The sequence below is a fragment of the Macaca nemestrina genome, chromosome X (assembly GCF_043159975.1).
Source record: "Macaca nemestrina isolate mMacNem1 chromosome X, mMacNem.hap1, whole genome shotgun sequence".
Classification (NCBI taxonomy): Eukaryota; Metazoa; Chordata; class Mammalia; order Primates; family Cercopithecidae; genus Macaca; species Macaca nemestrina.
In genome coordinates this window covers 89,682,440-89,705,277 of record NC_092145.1, presented here as the reverse complement: position 1 = coordinate 89,705,277, position 22,838 = coordinate 89,682,440, and the positions used below count along the sequence as shown (strand labels likewise).

Sequence of the window (22,838 nt, the reverse complement as noted above, 5' to 3'; positions counted from 1 at the left end):
TCTCACCCCTCCTATTAAACGTAGTATTGGAAATCCTGCCCAGAGTAATCAGGCAAGAAAAAGACATAGCACATAAATAAGAAGAGAGGAAGCAAAACTACCCCTGTTGGCAGACGACATGATCCTATGTCTAGAAGAACCTCAAAGTCTCACCCCAAGAGCTCCTTAAGCTGATAAACAATATCAGAAGTCTCAGGACACAAAGGTCGGTGTACAAAAATTACTGGCATTCCATTACACCAACAACAGTCAAGCCAAGAACAAAATCAACACAATCCCTTTCACAATTTCCACAAAAAGATTAAAATACCTAGGAATATAGCTAACCAGGAAGGTTAAAAATGTATACAATGAGAAATACAAAACATTGCTCAAAGGAATCAGAGATGACACAAATAAATGGAGAAACATTCCATGCTCACGGATAGGGAGAATTGATATCATTACAATGGCCATACTGCCAAAAGCAAATTGTGGTTTCAATACTATTCCAATTAAACTAACAATGATATTCTCCAAAGAAATAGGAAAAAAAAAAAAAAAACTATTTCAAAATTCGTGAGGAACCAAAAAAAAAAAAAAAAAAAAAAAAAGCCTGAATAGCCAAGGCAATTCTAAATAAAAAGAATAAAGCTGTAAGCATCATGCTACCTGTCTTCAAGCTATACTACAGCACTACAATAATCTAAACAGCATAGTACTGGTACAAAAACACACACATAGACCAATGGAACAGAATAGAGAGCCCAGAAATAAGGCTACACACCTACAACTATCTGATCTTTGACAAAGCTGACAAAAACAAGCAATGGGAAAAGGAGTTTCTTTTCAATAAATGGTGCTGGGATAACTGGTCAGCCAAATGCAGAAAACTGAAACTGGACCCCCTCCTTATATCATATACAAAAATAAACTCAAGATGAATAAAAGACTTAAATGTAAAACCAAAAACTATGAAAACTCTAGAAGACAACTTAGGCAATATCATTTTGAACATAGGACCTGGTAAAAATTTTATGACAAAGATGCAAAAGCAGTCACAACAAAAGCAAAAATTGATGAATGGAATCTAATTAAACTAAAGAGCTTCTGCACCACCAAAGAAACTATCAATAGAGTAAAAAGCCAACCTACAGAATGGGAGAAAATTTTTCATATTATGCATCTGACAGAGATCTAATAATCAGCATCTATAAAGAACTTAAACAGATGTACAACAACAACAAAATAACTCCATTAAAAAGTGGACAAAGGACACAACAGTCACTTAAAAAAAAAAAAGACACACATTTGGCCAAGAAACATATGAAAACAAAAAAGCTCAGCATCACTGATTATTAGAGAAATGAAAATCAAAACCACAATGAGATACTGTCTAACATCAGTCAGACTGGCTGTTATTTAAAAGTCAAAATTAACAGGTGCTGGCAAGGTTACAGAGGAAAAGGAATGCTTGTACACTGTTGGTGTAAGTGAACATTAGTTCAGCCATTGCAGCAAACAGCTTGGTGGTTTCTCAAAGACCTATAAACAGAACTACCATTTGACTCAGCAATCCCATTACTGGGTTTATGCCCCCAAAATATAAATCATTCTATTATAAAGACACATGCACATGTATGTTCATTGCAGAACGCTTCACAATAGCAAAGACATGGAATCAACCTAAACGCTCATCAATGGTAGACTGGATAAAGAAAACAGTACCTATAAACCATGCAGCCATAGAAAAGAGTGAGAACATGTCCTTTGCAGGGACATGGATGGAACTGTATGCCATTACCCTTAAAAACTAATGCAGAAACAGAAAAACAAATGTCACATGTTCTCACTTGTAAGTGGAAGCTGATGATGAGAACACATGGACACAATGAAGGGAGCAATATAACTGGAGCCTACTTAGGGGTGTAGGGAGGGAGGAAGGAGCAGGTTGAAAGATTACCTATCACGTACTATGTTTATTACCTAGGTGATTAGATAATCTATGCAACAAACTTCCATGATGTGTTATTTCCCTATATAACAAACGTGCACATGTACCTGTGAACCTAAAATAAAATCAAAAACAGCAACAACAAAAAGCATGTCACCAACATCTTTTTCTTGTAAGGACTTCAGGCTGCTTCCAGTCATATTCGAACTTGAAGGGGATCTGTCATGCAAGGATCACATGGTGAGAGAGCAAGCAATAGAGATGGGAGGGAGGTGCCGGCTTCTTTTAAACAAACAGCTCTCACAGGAACTAATACAGCGAGAATTCACCCACCATCCCCCACCTTTCAAGAATGGCATTAATCTATTCATTAGGAATCTGCCCCCATGACTGGAACAGCTTCCATTAGGCCTCAACTCCAATATTGCAAATTCAATTTCCACATGAGTTTTTAAAGAGTCAAACAGACAAAACTGTAGCAAGTTGATTTTTGTGTGTGGTGGGACAAAAGGGACTAATTTCATTCTTCTGCATGTGTGGATGTTCACATTCCCAAACAACATTTATTGGGGGGACTGCTCATTTTTCATTTTGTGTTCTTGACATCTTTGTTGAAAATCAGTTAACCATAAATGTATGGATGTACTTCTGGGTTTCATATTCTTTTCCATTTGTCTATGTGTCTGTTTTTATGACAGTACCATGTTGTTTTGATTACTATATTTTTGTAGTAGAATTTGAAATCAGGTAGTGTGATTTCATCAGCTTTGGTCTTCACTCAAGATTGCTTTGGCTATTAGGGTTCTTCTTGGTTCCATGCAAAGTTTAGGATTTTTTTTTTCTCTTTCCATTTACAAATATTGAAATTTTGATCAGAATAGCATTGAATATGTAGGTTACCTTAACTTTTGTGAATATTTTAATATTAATTCTTCCAATCCATGAACATGGAATAATTTTTCCAATTATTTTTTACTTCTTCAATTTTTTATTAATGTTTTATGGTTTTCAGTGTTAAATTTATTTGTAAGTATTTTTTTTGTGTGTTAGTGATTTTAATGGAATTATTATAAAGTTCATTTTTGGTACATAGAAGCCCTACAGATTTTTGTGTGTTGATTTTGTTATTTGATATTTTATATTCTTATTTTGGATTATGTTGTCAACAAACAACAACTATTTAACTTCTTTTTTTCCTATATGGATACTTTTTAATTCTCTCTTTTGCCTGATAACTCTGGAAAGGACTTCCAATACTATGTTGAATTTTTTTTTTTAAGTTACATTGTCTTTATTCAAGGTCATCAAAGAGAAAGACAGACCTCTGTAAACAATGACAATAACAAACATACTTAATGAATTTTTTTTTATTATACTTTAAGTTTTAGGTTACACGTGCACAACTTACAGGTTTATTACATATGTATGCATGTACCATGTTGGTGTGCTGCACACATTAACTCGTCATTTACATTAGGCATATCTCCTAATGCTATCCCTCCCCCTCCTCCCTCACCACAAAAGACCATGGTGTGTGATGTTCCCCTTCCTGTGTCCAAGTGATCTCATTGTTCAATTCCCACCTATGAGTGAGAACATGTGGTGTTTGGTTTTCTGTTCTTGCGATAGTTTGCTGAGAATGATGGTTTCCAGCTGCATCCGTGTCCCTACAAAGGACACGAACTTATCATTTTTTATGGCTGCATAGTATTCCACGATATATATGTGCCACATTTTCATAATCCAGTCTGTCACTGATGGACATTTGGGTTGATTCCAAGTCTTTGCTATTGTGAATAGTGCCATAATAAACATACGTGTGCATGTGTCTTTATAGCATCATGATTTATAATCCTTTGGGTATATCTCCAGTAATGGGATGGCTGGGTCAAATGCTATTTCTAGTTCTAGATCCTTGAGGAATCGCCACACTGTTTTCCACAATGGTGGAACTAGTTTACAGTCCCACCAACAGTGTAAAAGTGTTCCTATTTCTCCACATCCTCTCCAGCACCTGTTGTTTCCTGACTTTTCAATGATTACCATTCTAACTGGTGTGAGATGGTATCTCATTGTGGTTTTGATTTGCATTTCTCTGATGGTGAGTGATGATGAGCATTTTTTCATGTGTCTGTTGGCTGTATGTATGTCTTCTTTTGAGAAGTGTCTGTTCATATCCTTTGCCCACTTTTTGATGGGGTTGTTTTTTTCTTGTAAATTTGTTTGAATTCTTTGTAGGTTCTGGATATTAACCCTTTGTCAGCTGAGTAGATTGCAAAAATTTTCTCCCATTCTGTAGGTTGCCTGTTCACTCTGATGGTAGTTTCTTTTGCTGTGCAGAAGCTCTTTAGTTTAATGAGATCCCATTTGTCAATTTTGGCTTTTGTTGCCGTTGCTTGTGGTATTTTAGACATGAAGTCCTTGCCCATGCCTATGTCGTGAATGGTATTACCTAAGTTTTTTTCTAGGCCTTTTATGGTTTTAGGTCTAACATTTAAGTCTCTAATCCATCTTGAATTAATTTTCGTATAAGGAGTAAGGAAAGGCCGGGCGCGGTGGCTCAAGCCTGTAATCCCAGCACTTTGGGAGGCCGAGACGGGTGGATCACGAGGTCAGGAATCGAGACCATCCTGGCTAACACGGTGAAACCCCGTCTCTACTAAAAAATACAAAAAACTAGCTGGACGAGGTGGCGGGTGCCTGTAGTCCCAGCTACATGGGAGGCTGAGGCAGGAGAATGGCGTAAACCCGAGAGACGGAGCTTGCAGTGAGCTGAGATCTGGCCACTGCACTCCAGCCCGAGCGACAGAGCAAGACTCCGTCTCAAAAAAAAAAAAAAAGAAGTAAGGAAAGGATCCAATTTCAGCTTTCTACTTATGGCTAGCTAATTTTCACAGAACCACTTATTAAATAGGGAATCCTTTTTCCATTTCTTGTTTTTCTGAGGTTTGTCAAAGATCAGATGGCTGTAGATGTGTAGTATTATTTCTGAGGGCTCTGTTCTGTTCCATGGGTCTATATCTCTGTTTTGGTACCAGTACCATGCTGTTTTGGTTACTGTAGCCTTGTAGTATAGTTTGAAATCAGGTAGCATGATGCCTCCAGCTTTGTTCTTTTGGCCTATGATTGTCTTGTCAATGTGTGTTCTTTTTTGGTTCCATATGAACTTTAAAGCAGTTTTTTCCAATTCTCTGAAGAAAGTCATTGGTAGCTTGATGGGGATGGCATTGAATCTACAAATTACCTTGGGCAGTATGGCCATTTTCACAATATTGATTCTTCCTATACATGAGCATGGTATGTTCTTCCATTTGTTTGTGTCCTCTTTTATTTCACTGAGCAATGGTTTGTAGTTCTCCCTGAAGAGGTCCTTTACATCCCTTGTGAGTTGGATTCCTAGGTATTTTATATACTTTGAAGCTATTGTGAATGGGAGTTCATTCATGATTTGGCTCTCTGTTTGTCTGTTATTGGTGTATAAGAATGCTTGTGATGTTTGCACGTTGATTTTGTATCCTGAGACTTTGCTGAAGTTGCTTATCAGCATCAGAGGATTTTGGGCTGAGATGATGGGGTTTTCTAAATATACAATCATGTCATCATCAAACAGGGACAATTTGACTTCTTCTTTTCCTAACTGAATACCCTTGATTTCTTTCTCTTGCCTGATTGCCCTAGCCAGAACTTCCAACACTATGTTGAATAGGAGTGGTGAGAGAGGGCGTCCCTGTCTTGTGCCAGATTTCAAAGGGAATGTTTCCAGGTTTTGCCCATTCAGTATGATATTGGCTGTGGGTTTGTCATAAATAGGTCTTATGATTTTGAGATACGTTCCATCAATACGGAATTTATTGAGCGTTTTTAGCATGAAGGCTGTTGAATTTTGTCAAAGGCCTTTACTGCATCTATTGAGATAATCATGTGGTTTTTGTCTTTGGTTCTGTTTATATGCTGGATTATGTTTATTGATTTGTGTATGTTGAACCAGCCTTGCATCCCAGGGATGAAGCCCACGTGATCATGATGGATAAGCTTTTTGATGTGCTGCTGGATTCGGTTTGCCAGTATTTTATTGAGGATTTTTGCATGGATGTTCATCAGGGATATTGGTCTAAAATTCTCTTTTTTTGTTGTGTCTCTGCCAGGCTTTAGTATCAGGATGATGTTGGCCTCATAAAATGAGTTAGGGAGGATTCCCTCTTTCTCTATTGATTGGAATAGTTTCAGAAGGAATGGTAACAGCCCCTCCTTGTACCTCTGGAAAAATTTGGCTCAGTCTTGGCAGAGTGTAAGTTTCCAGGAAATTATCCATTTCTTCTAGGTTTTCAAGTTTATTTGTGTAGAGGTGTTTATAGTATTCTCTGATGGCAGTTTGTATTTCTGTGGGGTCGGTGGTGATATCCCCTTTATCATTTTTTATTGCATCTATTTGATTCTTCTCTCTTTTCTTATTTATTAGTCTTGCTAGTGGTCTACCAATTTTGTTGATCTTTTCAAAAAACCAGCTCCTGGATTCATTGATTTTTTGGAGGGTATTTTGTGTCTCTATCTCCTTCAGTTCTGCTCTGATCTTAGTTATTTCTTGCCTTCTGCTAGCTTTTGAATGTGTTTGCTCTTGCTTCTCTAGCTCTTTTAATTGTGATGTTAGAGTGTCAATTTTAGATCTTTCCTGCTTTCTCTTGTGGTCATTTAGTGCTATAAATTTCCCTCTACACACTGCTTTAAATGTGTCTCAGAGATTCTGGTATGTTGTATCTTTGTTCTCATTGGTTTCAAAGAACATCTTTCTTTCTGCTATCATTTCGTTATTTACCCAGTAGTCATTCAGGAGCAGGTTGTTCAATTTCCATGTAGTTGAGCAGTTTTGATTGAGTTTCTTAGTCCTGAATTCTAGTTTGATTGCACTGTGGTCTGAGAGGCAGTTTGTTATAATTTGTGTTCTTTTACATTTGCTGAGGAGTGCTTTACTTCCAACTATGTGGTCAATTTTGGAATAAGTGTGATGTGGTGCTGAGAACAATGTATATTCTGTTGATTTGGGGTGGAGAGTTATGTAGATATCTATTACATCCTCTTGATGCAGAGTTGAGTTCAATTACTGGATATCCTTGTTAGCTTTCTGTCTCATTGATCTGTCTAATGTTGACAGTGGGGTGTTAAAGTCTCTCATTATTATTGTATGGGAGTCTAAGTCTCTTTGTAAGTCTCTAAGGACTTGCTTTATGAATCTGGGTGCTCCTGTATTGGTTGCATATATATTTAGGATAGTTAGCTCTTCCTGTTGAATTGATCCCTTTACTATTCTGGAATGGCCTTCTTTGTCTCTTTTGATCTTTGATGGTTTAAAGTCTGTTTTATCAGAGACTAAGATTGCAACCTCTGCTTTTTTTTTGTTTGTTTCTTTTCCGTTTGCTTGGTAGATCTTCCTCCATCCCTTTATTTTGAGCCTATGTGTGTCTCTGCATGTGAGATGGGTCTCCTGAATACAGCAAACTGATGAGTCTTGACTCTTTATCCAATTTGCCAGTCTGTGTCTTTTAATTTGAGCATTTAGTCCATTTACATTTAAGGTTAATATTGTTATATGTGAACTTCATCCTGTCATTATGATATTAGCTGGTTATTTTGCTCGTTGGTTGATGCAGTTTCTTCCTAGCATCGATGGACTTTATATTTTGGCATGTTTTTGCAATGGCTGGTATCGGTTGTTCCTTTCCATGTTTAGTGCTTCCTTCAGCATCTCTTGTAGGGCAGGCCTGGTGGTGACAAAATCTCTAAGCATTTGCTTGTCTGTAAAGGATTTTATTTCTCCTTCACTTATGAATCTTAGTTTGGCTGTATATGAAATTCTGGGTTGAAAATTCTTTTCTTTAAGAATGTTGAATATTGGCCCCCACTCTCTTCTGGCTTGGAGAGTTTCTGCTGAGAGATCTGCTGTTAGTCTGACGGGCTTCCCTTTGTGGGTAACCCGACCTTTCTCTCTGGATGCCCTTAAGATTTTTTCCTTCATTTCAACTTTGGTGAATCTGACAATTATGTGTCTTGGAGTTGCTCTTCTCGAGGATTATCTTCGTGGCGTTCTCTGTATTTCCTGAATTTGAATGTTGGCCTGCCTAACTAGGTTGGGGAAGTTCTCCTGGATGATATACTACAGAGTGTTTTCCAACTTGGTTCCATTTTCCCCGTCACTTTCAGGCACACCAATCAGACGTAGATTTGGTCTTTTCACATAATCCCATATTTCTGGGAGGCTTTGTACATTTCTTTTTACTCTTTCTTCTCTACACTTCTCTTCTCACTTCATTTCATTCATTTGATCTTCAATCACTGATACTCTTTCTTCCAGTTGATCGAGTCGGTTACTGAAGCTCGTGCATTTGTCACGTAGTTCTCGTGTCATTGTTTTCATCTCTATCAGTTCTTATATGATCTTCTCTGCATTGATTATTCTACTTATCCATTCTTCCATTCTTTTTTCAAGGTTTTTAGTTTCTTTGCACTGGTTACGTAGTTCCTCCGTTAGCTCTGAGATGTTTGATCAACTGAAGCCTTCTTCTCTCAACTCATCAAAGTCATTCTCTGTCCAGCTTTGTTCCGTTGCTGGCAATGAGCTGCATTCCTTTGGAGGGGGAGATGCACTCTGATTTTTTGAATTTCCAGCTTTTCTGCACTGCTTTTTCCCCATCTTTGTGATTTTCTCTGTCTTTGGTCTTTGATGATGGTGATGTACTGATGGGGTTTTTTTATGGGTGCCCTTTCTGTTTGTTAGTTTTCCTTCTCAGAGTCAGGACCCTCAGGTGCAGGTCTGTTGGAGTTTGCTTGAGGTCCACTCCAGACCCTGTTTGTCTGAGTATCAGCAGCGGAGGCTGCAGAAGATAGAATATTGCTGAACAGCGAGTGTTGCTGTCTGATTCTTGCTCTGGAAGCTTCATCTCAGGGGTGACCCAGTTGTGTGAGGTGTGAGGTGTCTGTCTGCACCTAGTGGGGGATGTCTCCCAGTTAGGCTACTCAGGTATCAGGGACCCACTTGAGCAGGCAGTCTGTCCGTTCTCAGATCTCAACTTCCGTGCTGGGAGAACCACTGCTCTCTTCAAAGCTGTCAGACAGGGACTTTTACATCTGCAGAGGTTTCTGCTGCTTTTTGTTTCACTATGTTGAATTTAAGTGGTGAGAGTTGGCATCCCTGTGTTGTTCTGGATCTTAGATAAAAGGGTTTTAATTTTTCAACAATGAATACAATGTTGTTGCCTTATCATATACAGTTATTATTGTGTTAAGTGTTGGGGTGATCAGACCCAACACCAGGTCGTGGGGGCCCCCACACCCCCCGACAGGTGTGTGATGTTCCTCTCCCTGTGTCCATGTGTTCTCATTGTTCAACTGCCACTTATGAGTGAAAACATGTGGTGTTTGGTTTTCTGATCCTGTGTTAGTTTGCTGAGAATGATGGTTTCCAGCTTCATCCATGTTCCTGCAAAGGACATGAACTCATTCTTTTTTATGGCTGCATAGTATTCCATAGTATATATGTGCCACATTTTCATTATCCGGTCTACCATTGAGGTGCATTTGGTCTGGTTTTAAGTCTTTGTTATTGTAAATAGTGCTGCAGTAAACATACGTGTGCATGTGTCTTTATAGTAGAATGATTTATTATCCTTTGGGTATATACCCAGTAATGGGATTGCTGGGTCAAATGGTATTTCTAGTTCTAGATCCTGGAGCAATTGACACACTGTCTTCCACAATGATTGAACGAATTTACACTCCCACCAACAGTGTAAAAATGTTCCCATTTCTTCTATTCATCTCCAGCATCTGTTGTTTCCTGACTTTTTAATGATTGCCCTTTTTACTGTCATGAGATGGTATCTCATTGTGGTTTTGATTTGCATTTCTCTAATGACCAGTGATGTTGAGCTTTTCTTCATATGTTTCTTGATCGCATAGATTTTGTCTTTTGAGAAGGGTCTGTTCATATCCTTCGCCCACTTTTTAATAAGGTTGTTTTGGGGTTTTTTTCTTGTAAATTTGTTTAAGTTCCTTGTAGATTCTGGATATTAGACCTTTGTCAGATGGGTAGATTGCAAAAATATTCTCCCATTCTGTAGGTTGCCTGTTCACTCTGATGATAGTTTCTTTTGCTGTGCAGAAGCTCTTTAGTTTAATTAGATTTCATTTATCAATTTTGGCTTTGCTTGCAATTGCTTTTGGTGTTTTAGTCATGAAGTCTTTGTCCATGCCTACATTCTAAATGGTATTGCCTAGGTTTTCTTCCAGGGTTTTTATGGTTTCAGGCTTTGCATTTAAGTCTTTAACCCATCTTGAGTTATTCCACTGAGGTATAATGTTAAGTTATGTATTTGAGACCTTTCTTTTTTCATGTGAGCATTTATTATAATATACTTTTCTCTTAAAACTATTGTTGCTGCATTCCATAAGTTTGGTATGTTTTCATTTTTGTCTCAAGATGTTTTTCAGTTTCCTTTTAAAAATTTTTATTGACTCCTTGGTTGTCCATGAACACGTTTAATATCCATGTATTTGTGAATTTTTTAAATTTCTTCTGTTATTGATTTCTGGTTTTATACCATTGTCATCTGAAAAGTTACTTCATATGATTTAAGTTTTCTTAAAATTTCTATGACTCCTCTTGTGGCTTAACCTATGGTCTATCCTGGAGAATGTTTCATGGGCACTTGAAAAGAGTGTGTATTATAGTCCTGCTTGATGGAATATTCTCTGTATGTCTTTTGTTTCCATTTGATCAAAACTGTTTTTTGAGTCTTCTGTTTTTTATTAATTTTCTGTTTGAATACCTGATAATTATTGAAAGTGGGGTATTTAAGTACCCTACTCTTATTGTATTGCAATCTATCTCTTCAGATTCTTTAGTATTTGCCTTTAGTATTTAGGTGCTCCAATATTGGGTACATGTAAATTTGCAATTTCATATATATATTCTTTTAACAAATTGATCTTTTTGGTATTATAAAATGTTTCTGTGTCTCTTTTTGCAGTTGCTTTTACATAAAGTTTATTTTACCTTATATAAATATTTCTACCCCAAATCTCTTTGGGTTTTCATTGCATGGAATACGTTTTTCTATTCTTTGACTTTCATTCTACATGTATCCTAATATCCAGAATAATAGAAAAATGCCCACTTTTGCCAGTTCCACTCAACATAGTATTGAAAGTCCTTGTCAGAGAAATAACGCTAGAGAGGAAATAAAAGTCATCTAAATGAGAAAGAAATTGCTATCTGCAGATGTCATGATATTATATGGAAAAAATTCTAAATATGTCACTAAAAAACTAGAACAGGTAAACAAATTTAGTAAAGTTTCAGAATACAGAATCAAGAAACAAAAATCAATAGATTTTCTTTACATTAACAATGAACCATCTGAAAAATAAATCAAGAGAGATATTCCATTTACAATAACTATTCCAAAAAATAAATAAATGAATTACTTAGGAACAAATTTAACCAAAGCAAATGATATATATATAATGAAAACTATAAAAACATTTATGAAAGAAATTGAAAAACATAAGTAAATAAAAAGTTAGCCCATGTTTATGGATTTAAAGAATTATTTTTTTAATGTTTATACCACTCAGAGTGATCTAAAAATTCAGCACAATTCCAATGTCATTTTTCTTAAAAATAGAAAAAAATCCTAAAATCTCCAATTGTTAAGACAATTATGAACAAAAAGAACAGAGCTGGAGATATCATGCTACCTGATTTTAAACTGTCCTACAACATGGTAGTAATTCAAACAGCATGGATCTGAAATAAAAGTAGACGCATCAAAAAATGGATCAGAATATAGAGCCCAGAAATAAATGAATAAACTCACATATATATGGTCTATTTACTTTCAACAAAGGTTTCAATTATGTACAATGAGAAAAGGACAATCTCTTCGATAAATGGTGTTGGGGAAACCAAATATCCATATACAAAACAATAAAATTTGACCCTTGTCTCACACATTATAAAAAATTAACTCAAAATAAATTAAAGACTTAAACATGAGACCTAAAACTACAAACCCCATTAGAAGAAAGCATAGGGGCCTGGGCAATGTTATTTAATACTTGACTCCAAAAGCAAAAATAGACAAATGGGATTACATTGAAATAAAACATTTCTGTGCAACAGAGGAAACAATTAATACAGTGAAGAGACAACCTACTCATATGGATAAAATATTTGAAAGCCATATATTTGATAAGCAGTTAATGACCACAGTCTATAAAGAACTCAACGAACTCCATAGAAAGAAAACAAACAATTCCATTAAGAAATAGGCAAAAGGCCGGGCGCGGTGGCTCAAGCCTGTAATCCCAGCACTTTGGGAGGCCGAGACGGGCGGATCACTAGGTCAGGAGATCGAGACCATCCTGGCTAACACGGTGAAACCCCGTCTCTACTAAAAAATACAAAAAACTAGCTGGGCGAGGTGGCGGGCGCCTGTAGTCCCAGCTACTCAGGAGGCTGAGACAGGAGAATGGCCCGAACCCGGGAGGCGGAGCTTGCAGTGAGCTGAGATCCGGCCACTGCACTCCAGCCTGGGCGACAGAGCAAGACTCCGTCTCAAAAAAAAAAAAAAAAAAAAAAAAGAAATAGGCAAAAAACATGGATGAGACTGGAGGTCATTATTGTTGAGTTTAATAAGCCAAGCACAGAAAGACAAATCCTGCATGTTCTCACTTATACATGGAAGGTAAAAAGGTGGATCTTATGAAGATAGAGAGCAGATAAGGGATTACCACGGGCCAGGAATAGTACAGGGTAGGGAGGATAAAGAGAAGTTGATTAATAGGTACAAATATATGCTTGGATAGAAAAAAAATAAGACCTAGTGTTAGATAGATTGTCAGTATGACCATAGTTTACAATAATCTAGTGTATTACTAAAAAATAGCTAGAAGAAAGAATTTGAATAGTTCTAACATAAAGAAAACACAACTTTTTTAGAGTGATAGATATGCCAAGCACACTGATTTCAACTTTACAAATTATATGCATGTATTAAATAATCACATTAACTTCAAATAATAAAATAAAATTTAACTCACTTTTTAAAAAGAAATGGGATAGAAACCTGAATAGACACTTTTAAAAGAAGACATACAGATGGCCCACAGATGTGAAAAAGCCCTCAACATCACTAATCATTAAGGACATGCAAATTAAAACAACATTGATATATCACCTCACTTCTGTTAGAATGGCTATTATCAAAAAGACAAAGATTAAGTTTTGGCAGGGATGGAGAGAAAAGGGAACACTTGTACATTATTGGGGGAAATAAAAATTAGTACAGTCATTATGAAAAACAGTGTGGAGACTCCTCAAGAAACTAAAAATAAAATTACCATATGATCCAGCAATCCCACTTCTAGGAATTTACCCAAAACATTTAGAATCAGTATTTCAGAGATGTCATTGCAGCACTGTTCACAATAGCCAAGTTAAAGAATCAACCTGTGTCCATCGACACATAAATGGATAAAGAAAATGTGATAGATAGATAGATAGATAGATAGATAGATAGATACGAATATACATAGATCTATATCTATATCTACATATCTACATATAGATATACATACAGTGTAATACTACTTAGCTTTTTTGGAATTTTTAAAAATTTTTATTAAAGATTTTAAAAACAATTCCTAAAAGACTGACCCTTCCAGAAAACTAGGTATACATACATTGTGTCTGTTTTGTTAAAATTTGCATTAGACACAAACATAAAAACCATGAAACAAGCCACCATTCTCCAACAATTTGAGCAAAGATAAAACTCTGAAGAACAACATGGATGGCTTGCAAAGGATGAGCTCTTTACGCACCGTAAAAAAAGAAGCACAAATGAATGAATGTGTTCACTTGTTACAATGAATTGAACCTTTGGTATTAGGAATCAGAGCATTTTGTCATATAGGATTACCATGTATCATAAAAGGGCATAGTGTCAAAGGAATAGAAACAGCAGCATTCAAATGCAGCTTCATAAACTAGGTAATAAAACACTCTATAGAATGTTTCTCTGTCATCCATCACTGAATACACCACTAGCAACTTTGAAATTTTTAAAAAGTAAGAAAAGAAAAAACGAACTATAACCCCTTTTATTTTCTCTGTTTAAAATCAAACAGAAAACAAGCATCAATTCCGTTATACACTAACATCTTCAAAATACGTCATTTGTACAAGAGAAAGTCTAAGAACAAAAAATATGTTTACAGAGATCCAAACATAACTGAGTGATAGTGCCTCTCACACAGCTTTACAATGGTACTCAAGAGGAGCCACTTGATAATCACTGGCCCTACACAAAGTTGCAGAATTCTTTGCAGGTACTTTAGGAAATCATGAAGATAATTCAGTAATAAAGCAAGGCTCTTCTCATCCAGTAGTGTATAGGCCAACATTGCTCCAATTTATACAAATAATCTCAGTAAATATGGCACTTTATACACTGGGAAAATGGCTGCATCAGGGTGATCTGCAAGAATTTCAGCATACAGTTGTCTCAGATTTGTAGGGTAGGTGGGTGCCCAACATTACGTTGAAGTATTCTTTTATACCTGGCATAACTTCATTAACAGCATAGTCATCATCTGTGTTTCCATGAGATTTCTTGTAATTTGCATAATCCTTTATAGTGAAACCCACATTCTTCTTTGCAGAAAGATAAAACAGCTGTTTTTGCCTGGTAATTAAGTCGCAGTCATCAACAAGCAATAGTTTTAGCTCTTCAGGAACTTTATTTTATCTTCAACTCTGTTCATAAATGTTTCCTCATTTTCAAGAGTAGGATCTACCCAGGCCCTTTTCTTCCAAAAAGGCTGCAGAATCTCACTGCTTCTGTCACAATCTCCATTTCCAGGTTTTTTCTGTTTCTTCTTTTTTGTTTTCACGTCAATATTTTTCTGTTGCACACAAGATGTCTTATTTCCTGGGGCAGCCCCTCTCATCTTTCCCTCTGCATGTTGTTCCTGACTGACTTTTTAAAGTGCTGTTTCTGCACATTGGTGTCCACGTATTTGACTACTCTGTTCTCTGGAATGATTCAACCCTATTTTTATTCCAACAATTGTAATGTACAAAGTATTTCACTTGTTTGTCCTTTATGGCAACCTCTACACACTTTGCTTCATAAAAAAGAGGCCGAAGAGAGTGCAGCACTCACTCACCCTCCTGGAGTTTCGGCTTTGGCTCCTCCTTTGCCATCATTTATAAGTGATTCACTGCCTCCTCATTCTTCCAGCACCCCCAACTACCACACCCTACTCGCTCCTATTTAGCTCTTTAAAACGAAGATTTTTTTTTTTAATTTTCAACAAGGATGAAATTGGAGAACATTGAGATAAGTGAAATAAGCCAAACACAGAAAGACAAATGCTGTATATTCTCATTTATACATGGAATCTAAAATGATTTAGCTTATAGAAGCAGAGAGTAGAATGCTGGTTACCATAAGCTAGGGGTAGACAGAATGGAAAGATACTAGTCTAAGGGTACAAAGCCTGTGAGATAGGAAAAATAAGTTTAATATTTATTTATTTACATTTACAGTAAAGTGAAAGCAAGTTTATTAGGAAAGTAAAGGAATAAAAGAATGGCTACTCTGTAAGCAGATCAGTGGCTTGAGCTGTTCAACTGAAGATATTTATTATTACTTCTTGATTATATGCTAAGCAAGGGTGTATTATTCATGAGTTTTCTGGGAAAGGAGTGAGCAATCCCCAAAACTGAGTGTTTCTTCCCTTTTTAGAACATATAGGGTAACTTCCTGACGTTGCCACGGCATTTGTAAACTATTATGGCATTGGTGGGAGTGTCTCTTTGCATGCTAATGCATTATCATTAGTGTATAACAAGCAGTGAGGATGACCAGAGGTCACTCTTGTTGCCATCTTAACTTTGGTGGGTTTTGGCTGGCTTCTTTGCTGTAGCCTGTTTCATCAGCAAAGTCTTTATGACCTGTATCTTGTGCCAACGTTCTATCTCATCCTGTGACTAAAAACGTCTTAACATCCTGGGAATGCAGCCCAGTAGGTCTCAGCCTTATTTTACCCAGCCCGTATTCAAGATAGAGTTGCTCTGGTTCAAACACCTCTTGCATATTTCTGCCCCTCCCTTTTGTAAGAGAACAATTAATCCTAAGCATTGTAGAGGGATGAAAATTTGTCTTCTGTAACTTCTTCAGGCTGAACAGGGGCAATAATATTCCTCCCTAACTATTAAGGTCTCTCGTATTTGGGATAGAGAGGAGCTCAGTCAGAAAGCTTCAGTATGTCAAGGGGCATTCGTAACTCTGAGTTCCAACAAAAGGTGATATCTGGAAGATTAATAAATGTTCAATTTAAGAAGACATTCAGTAAACTTATCTTGTGTTCCTATACAAAGAGTACAACAGCACTATATTCTACAACAATAAAGCAAAATAAGCAAAATTATCCAAAGTAAACTAAATAAGAAGGCAGTCCATGAACTGTGCAACCGTTGGAACCAAGCTGATATGGGGTTGCTAGATGATTCCAATATGTGTTTAGAATTAGAATATTGATACTGATCCAGATTTTTATATTACCTATCCCTCTTGTTTCTTCTGGGATGCAGCCAGAGATCACTGGTTGATTCACAGAAATAAGCAATCAGTCTAAATTGCAGATAACTATGTTGTCTAATAACTATTAGATAACATAGTTTTTGAAACATAATTTTTCTCTCTTCAGTCTCCCATTTGTACTAAAGACAAATCATGGTAAGACCAATTTGGATTATTATACTTGGCCTGATTATTTGTATAAAGTGCAGCAAGAATAATTATTTGTCACATAAGCTCTTTTTAAATTGGCTTTGATGGAACTCTGTTCCATAAGGAATCTCAGATATGACATTTTTTAAAGCTGAACACAGCCATGGGTTTGTGGCATCAAATGCCTGTGAGTTGGGTAAATTCTTCTCCTCCTGAGGATCTAATATAAACTTGGGGCTCCTGGGCCTGTCAGAAAGTGACAATCTTTACTTACCACAGGTAAGGAACTCTGCACAGGTACTGTGTAGACAAGGTAGGAGGCCAGTTTTAGCAAGGGGCTTTTATTGGCTCTATAAGTCAAGTCGAATTTCTTAAAGAAAAGCACAACATTCCAGTCAAAGCATTGGTAAAATAACCAGTTTCTCCAGTTGTGTCCTGCTGCAAAGGAAAATAGATTCTTATTGTACTTATGCAAATAGCTATGTTGCCATAAGTTAAGTGTAATCACAACTAGTTTCCAAATACTGGAGAAATCAGGTAGAGAGAAAAAAAAATCCTCCAAATTTTGTTCACAGGAGTATAGTTTACTCAATTGTTAAAAGCTGTATATAGCTCCCCAAAAAAAGTTTTCTTGACTCTGAAAAATAAAACAAAGGATTAGCAATGTTTTAAGCAAAAAGTCAAAAAGATTAATTCAGTCTTCTATTAGTTCAGTCCATGCAGTTATCACCTATCCTGCTTGATAATCATGAATATTTCAGCTCTCCATCAGAGTCCTGAAAGTTTTTTTCTTCTATTCTAATGTCACAATCTCCAAAGTTATCAGAAACCTGCATTTAAAAACACCTGTTAGAGTTCTATAGTTGACTATGAAACAACCTTCTAAAGAGGACCAAAACAAGACAAATTTCTGTGTATGACAAAAAGTCTTAGGACAGCCACTATTAAAGCCACAATTGATAAGGAAACTTTTGTTCCTTCTGTAGCATACAACAATTTTACACAACGATTATAACTATTAATAACATACACTAAGTCACATCAGAATTATAGGAGTTTCTCACAAATTAGGAACACATACCAAAAACATATTTATACAAATACAGTCCAAAGAAAGCCAAACACCATTTCATTTTTGACAATGTTTCATGTATGATTTTTATACCAAATAAACCATATTTCACCATTACATTAGTGTACTATTGATGTCAAACCTAATTCTTAATAAAACCTTATAAACAAATGTATCCAATCTTAATCAATATGACTATAAGTAAGAGTCTTATAAACTTTTATAACCCTTTACAATTTTTTTATTAAAGATCAGGTCACTGCTCTCAGAAAACCCTGTTGTGCGTTTATTCCAATGTTCAATTTATGAAAAAACTGAATAATACTCCTTTAACTTTAGCCAATATGTTCACACGCAGAATTTCTTTTACAAGATTAATTTTTCACAAACCTTTCACAACTTGCCAAAACCTTCAGCTTTTTCCTCTCTAACTTAAAACAATCCTTTAACCCTTTAATCTAGGCAGAAAAATCTACATTCCTATACCTTCTTATAATCTTTCACCAAAAACACATTTCACTTTCCTTACATATCTTGCATGTAAAATTGTTTTTATTTTTCAAAATTATTTAAGTCACGTAAACTAAAGAGCATTACGCTTTTTGCTTTTCTGAAAAAATATTTTTAAGCCCTTTAATTTGAGCACCTTTATGTATAAACATCACACACACAACACATATAAATGCACAGAGAGACAGAAGAAGATCCAGTAGTTATAAGATTTTTCATTTGCCGAATTTTTAGTTGGATTACTGGCTTCAGAGTGGAGCTCTTGGAGGAACAGTGCCAGTTTCTCTGACTTAATGAGCTGGCACAACTGGAAGGCAAAAACAGATCCCCCAAAATTAAGGGTCCCATTTTTATATCAAATCTTAGATCTCCAAAAAGGGAAATGCTATGAAACAACACAGTGCAATGATCTTACCATGCATTTCATTACAAAGCAACCCAATCAGTCCAGTCTGTGATTGCCCCATCCCCCACGGGAGTCTTATCTCTCAGTGGCAGTGTGGGGACACTTCCATACCTTCCAGGTGGCTAAGAGCATGCTTCTCTGATCCAAATGTGCAGAGAGTGGAGTATTTCCTCATAACTTCCATGAGCTATCCCCAAAAGTATATTTCCTACCTAGTTATTATACATCAAAGCTCTCTCATAATATGAAGTAATTTCTGATACCCCCAAAGTATAATACATCAGATAATGCAATGCAAAATGGAACAAAGCCTTAGATTTTGAGAAGGATCTATCCACTTCGAATTCCTAGGGTTTCATAAGGAAGTCAGAGGGACAGAGGATTTTTTCAAAATGGGGTCTGTGGCGCCTCCTCTTTTTTTCTGAAGGAGTCCCAGGCTGTTGGAGCTTGTATATCCACTTTTAATTAAGCTGACATTTTAACCATAGTGCTTAAAAAAGAAAGTTCTTTTAAATCTATTACCCAACAGCCAAACAGCCAATATTTCTGGCTTTTTAGCTTTACCAAAGTTAACCTCTCAAGTGAAACCAATAAGCCTTTACTAAGGTTATAACTTAACAACGAGTATGCAAGGTATTTTCAAAGAGGTGGTAAGAGTTTTTACAAAATCTAGACTCCTCAAAGGTAGCTCAGAGAAAGGAAAATTCAAGACGGTTCTTGGAGGGGAATAGATCAACAAATTCTAAAGGTCACACCGATATCAAATGAGAAAGGACTCGTTCCCTAAGCTGAGAAAAGAACCCGGGTACCATTGTAAAATGGCAAAGCCTTAACTGCCAGACTACAGCATTGGGCAGCTTTCATTACTCTTCCCAGAGGGAGCCTAGAGCAGGCCAATTTTGAGCTTGCAAAGCCTTTTAACTGCTCGAGATAATTTTTAGGGCTAATTATGACATGAACCCCAAAATTCCTGTTCCCTGGATGGCAGAGACCAAGAGAAAGTACCACCAAATGGTTTCAAGGTCAAGCTCCCAAGAACATGAAAAAAAGATGAGAAGGAAACTTCATCTAGGTTTTTGTTTTGTTTTGTTTTGTTTTTGTTTTTTCAGGGAAGTGTAGCATAGTTTGTAACTGACCAGTTTGGTACGTCATCTTGAACAGCAGGCTTACAGGAATCCTAGGCCCATGTTCTATCCTAAGGGACCCCTCTTTCTGACAGAAAGATACAGAAAGACAAATTCATAGCACAAAGTATAACAAATTCACTACAGCTTAAGACTAGCCTCTTGAATCCTTTTGCTCATTAATTAAGACTTTACAGAGGAGATAAAGAGTGATTTTTATCATTCCTTCAACCAGTTTGCACAGAGAAGCTGGAAACCTGACTGGTAAGAAATTCATACCCTTTTGCTGGCTTGCCATGCTTCTGGGTTTTCTTTCCCTGAGCAGCGCTAGCGACCCAGCCCGCTACACCATTGCCCTGGGAGCCAAGCCACAACACAAAGGAAAATCACGGAATGAAAAGCAAAATCCTCTCAATTTTGCAAGTTTTCCCCCAACGGACTGCCTGGGGAAGCTACATTAACATTTTCCATTCCAGCCAGAGCAAAATACATATGGCAAAACAGATGTTACCCACTCTGCTTAGCACCCAATATCAAACTGGCAAGACTTAAATTTGCTCCAGGTTGTGTCCTGTCATCTTTAATTTATTCAGAGTGTATTGAAAGAGTTTCAACATGCGGTCTCTGGGCAAGACGGTCACCCTGAGTAACAGAAAATATAGAAAAGAGAAAGGAGAGGAAGGGAGAGAAGCATTGCCTGTGGCAGAGTGGGAAAGGCAAGGAGCTCAGGGAGGCCAGAGAAAGAACAACCTATTGCAGCGACTGTGAATCAAAAGTCCAGGTTTGTCGGTAGCAAAGAGACCTCTTTCACCAGTTCCATTAGCTCTCAAGTTTCCCGCTTTGGGAAGAAGCAAAGCTCCCATGTCCCATGACCCTGTACATGCCAAATCCCGTCATCCACAGACATCAGCAAAGAGTGAAAGGTAGATTAATCCAAAGAGAATAGGAGTTAACATCTCTTACTGCCAAACCCATTCTTAGTCAATAGGGACTTTACTGAGAAGGGGGACCTCCACCTCCCTAAGTATTTGGGAGGGCTCTAACGTTCCTAAGTTGGTCCCTGAACCCAAGTTCGGTCAAGCATTTTTGCTTTTTATTAACAGGAGTCTTTAACCCTCTCTGTCTTAGAAGAGACTCCTACTCCTCTAAGTTGAACCTCTAACCCAATCCCATTCTTTACCCAGGTACCCCACAACTTACTCAAAGTCAGCCAATTGGTGCTGCAGTCTATTTCCTTTTGGCCAAAGGTGTCCTCAGTATCATCCATTTGGGGCCCATCAGAAAGATGTTACCAGAATGGAGTCCCAATCTAGACCCCAAGAAAGGGTTCTTGGATCTTGCGCAAGAAAGAATTTGAGGTGAATCCATACAGTAAAGTGAAAGCAAATTTATTAAGAAAGTAAAGGAATAAAAGAATGGCTACTCCATAGACAGAATAGCCTGACTTTTTAAAGAGCTATTGTACAATGTGGTAGATGTAGCTAATAATCAAGTACTACACATTTCAAAATCACTTAAAGTAATTTCAAATGTTTTCATTACTAAAACCGTTAGCAATTTGAGGTGATGGGCATGTTTCTTCACTTGACTTAATTATTCCACCTTATATTTAAAAATCACAACATCACTTTCTATTCCATAAATAGATACAATTATAGTTTTTCAATATATAATTTAAAATTAACTAGAAGGGTATTGATAACATGCATGATTCTCTAGCACAAAAGTGATTCTAAAGTTGGAGAAACAGATAAAAGATCTTTTTGAAAATTAATGAGAAAGCATTTCTTACATAATTTGAAAATATCTATTAAATTCCTTGTGGATACATAGTAATGTTCTAGCATTCTGCCACCAGTTCACATTCTCTGTCTTCAGAACAATCCTTAGTACTCACAAGGGGATATTTGGCATTCAAAAATGTTTTGGGTGTCATTACATGTGAAATAGATCTTTTAAAGACAGCAGATGAATCAGTCTTATTTTTTATCTGACTTACCACTTTGTACCTTTTACGTGGGATATTTACACCATTTACACATTCAAGGTTAATATTGATATGTGAGGTTTTGATCCTATCCTGAAGGTGTTAGCTGATTGCTTTATAGTTTCTGTTATATGGTTGCTGTAGTAGAGTCTTTAGACTCTGTAGTTAAGTGATTTTTTCTTGTAGCAGATATTATTCTTTCATTTTCATGTTTAGAACTCCCATAAGGATCTCTCATAAGGGTAGTCTAGTAGTAACTATGTACACAAACTGTGTACAAAATCTACAGGAAATGAATAAATTTCTGGAAACTCACAACCTTCCAATATTGAATCAGGAAGAAATGGAAACCCTGAAGAGACCAATATTAGATTGGACAACTGAATCAGTAATTTAAAAACCCACCAACCAAACGAAGTCCTGGAACAGATAGATTCACAGTTGAATTCCATTAGACATACAAAGAAGAGTTGGTACCAATTCTACTGAAACTATTCCAATAAATTGAGAAGGAGGGAACTCCCTTTTAACTCACTCTACAAAACCAGAATTACACTGATGCTAAAATCAGGCAAAGGCACAAGGAGAAAATAAAACTCTATGCCAATATCTCTGAAGAACATAAGGCAAAAGTGCTCAAGAAAATACTAGCAATCTGAATCTGGCAGCACATCAAAAAGTTAATTTTCCATGATCAAGTAGGCTTTATTCCTGGGATACAAGGTGGGTTCCACACATGCAAACCAATAAATGAGATTCAACACATAAACAGAACTAATAACAAAAACCATAAAATCATCTCAATATATGCAGGAAAAATCTTTCAATAAAATCCAACATCTCTTTATGATAACAATCCTCAACAAACTTGGCGTTGAAGGAAAATATCTCAAAATAATAAGAGCCTTCTGTGACAAACCTACAGCCAGCATCATACTGAATGGACAAAAGTTGAAAATATTCTTCATAAGAAATGGAACAAGACAAGAATGCCCACACTTTTATTCAACATAG

The 22,838-nt window shown here is 36.6% G+C and overlaps 1 protein-coding gene and 1 pseudogene across 16 annotated transcripts in view; one reads left to right on the top strand and one right to left on the bottom strand.

Moving 5' to 3' along the window:
* The window catches only part of LOC105476707 (zinc finger CCCH-type containing 12B), a 433,900-nt gene that overhangs the window by 313,941 nt on the left and 97,121 nt on the right, over positions 1 to 22,838 (top strand). The gene's annotated exons all lie outside the window — the stretch shown is intronic.
* LOC105476704 (mortality factor 4-like protein 1 pseudogene) lies at positions 14,238 to 15,168 on the bottom strand (annotated as a pseudogene).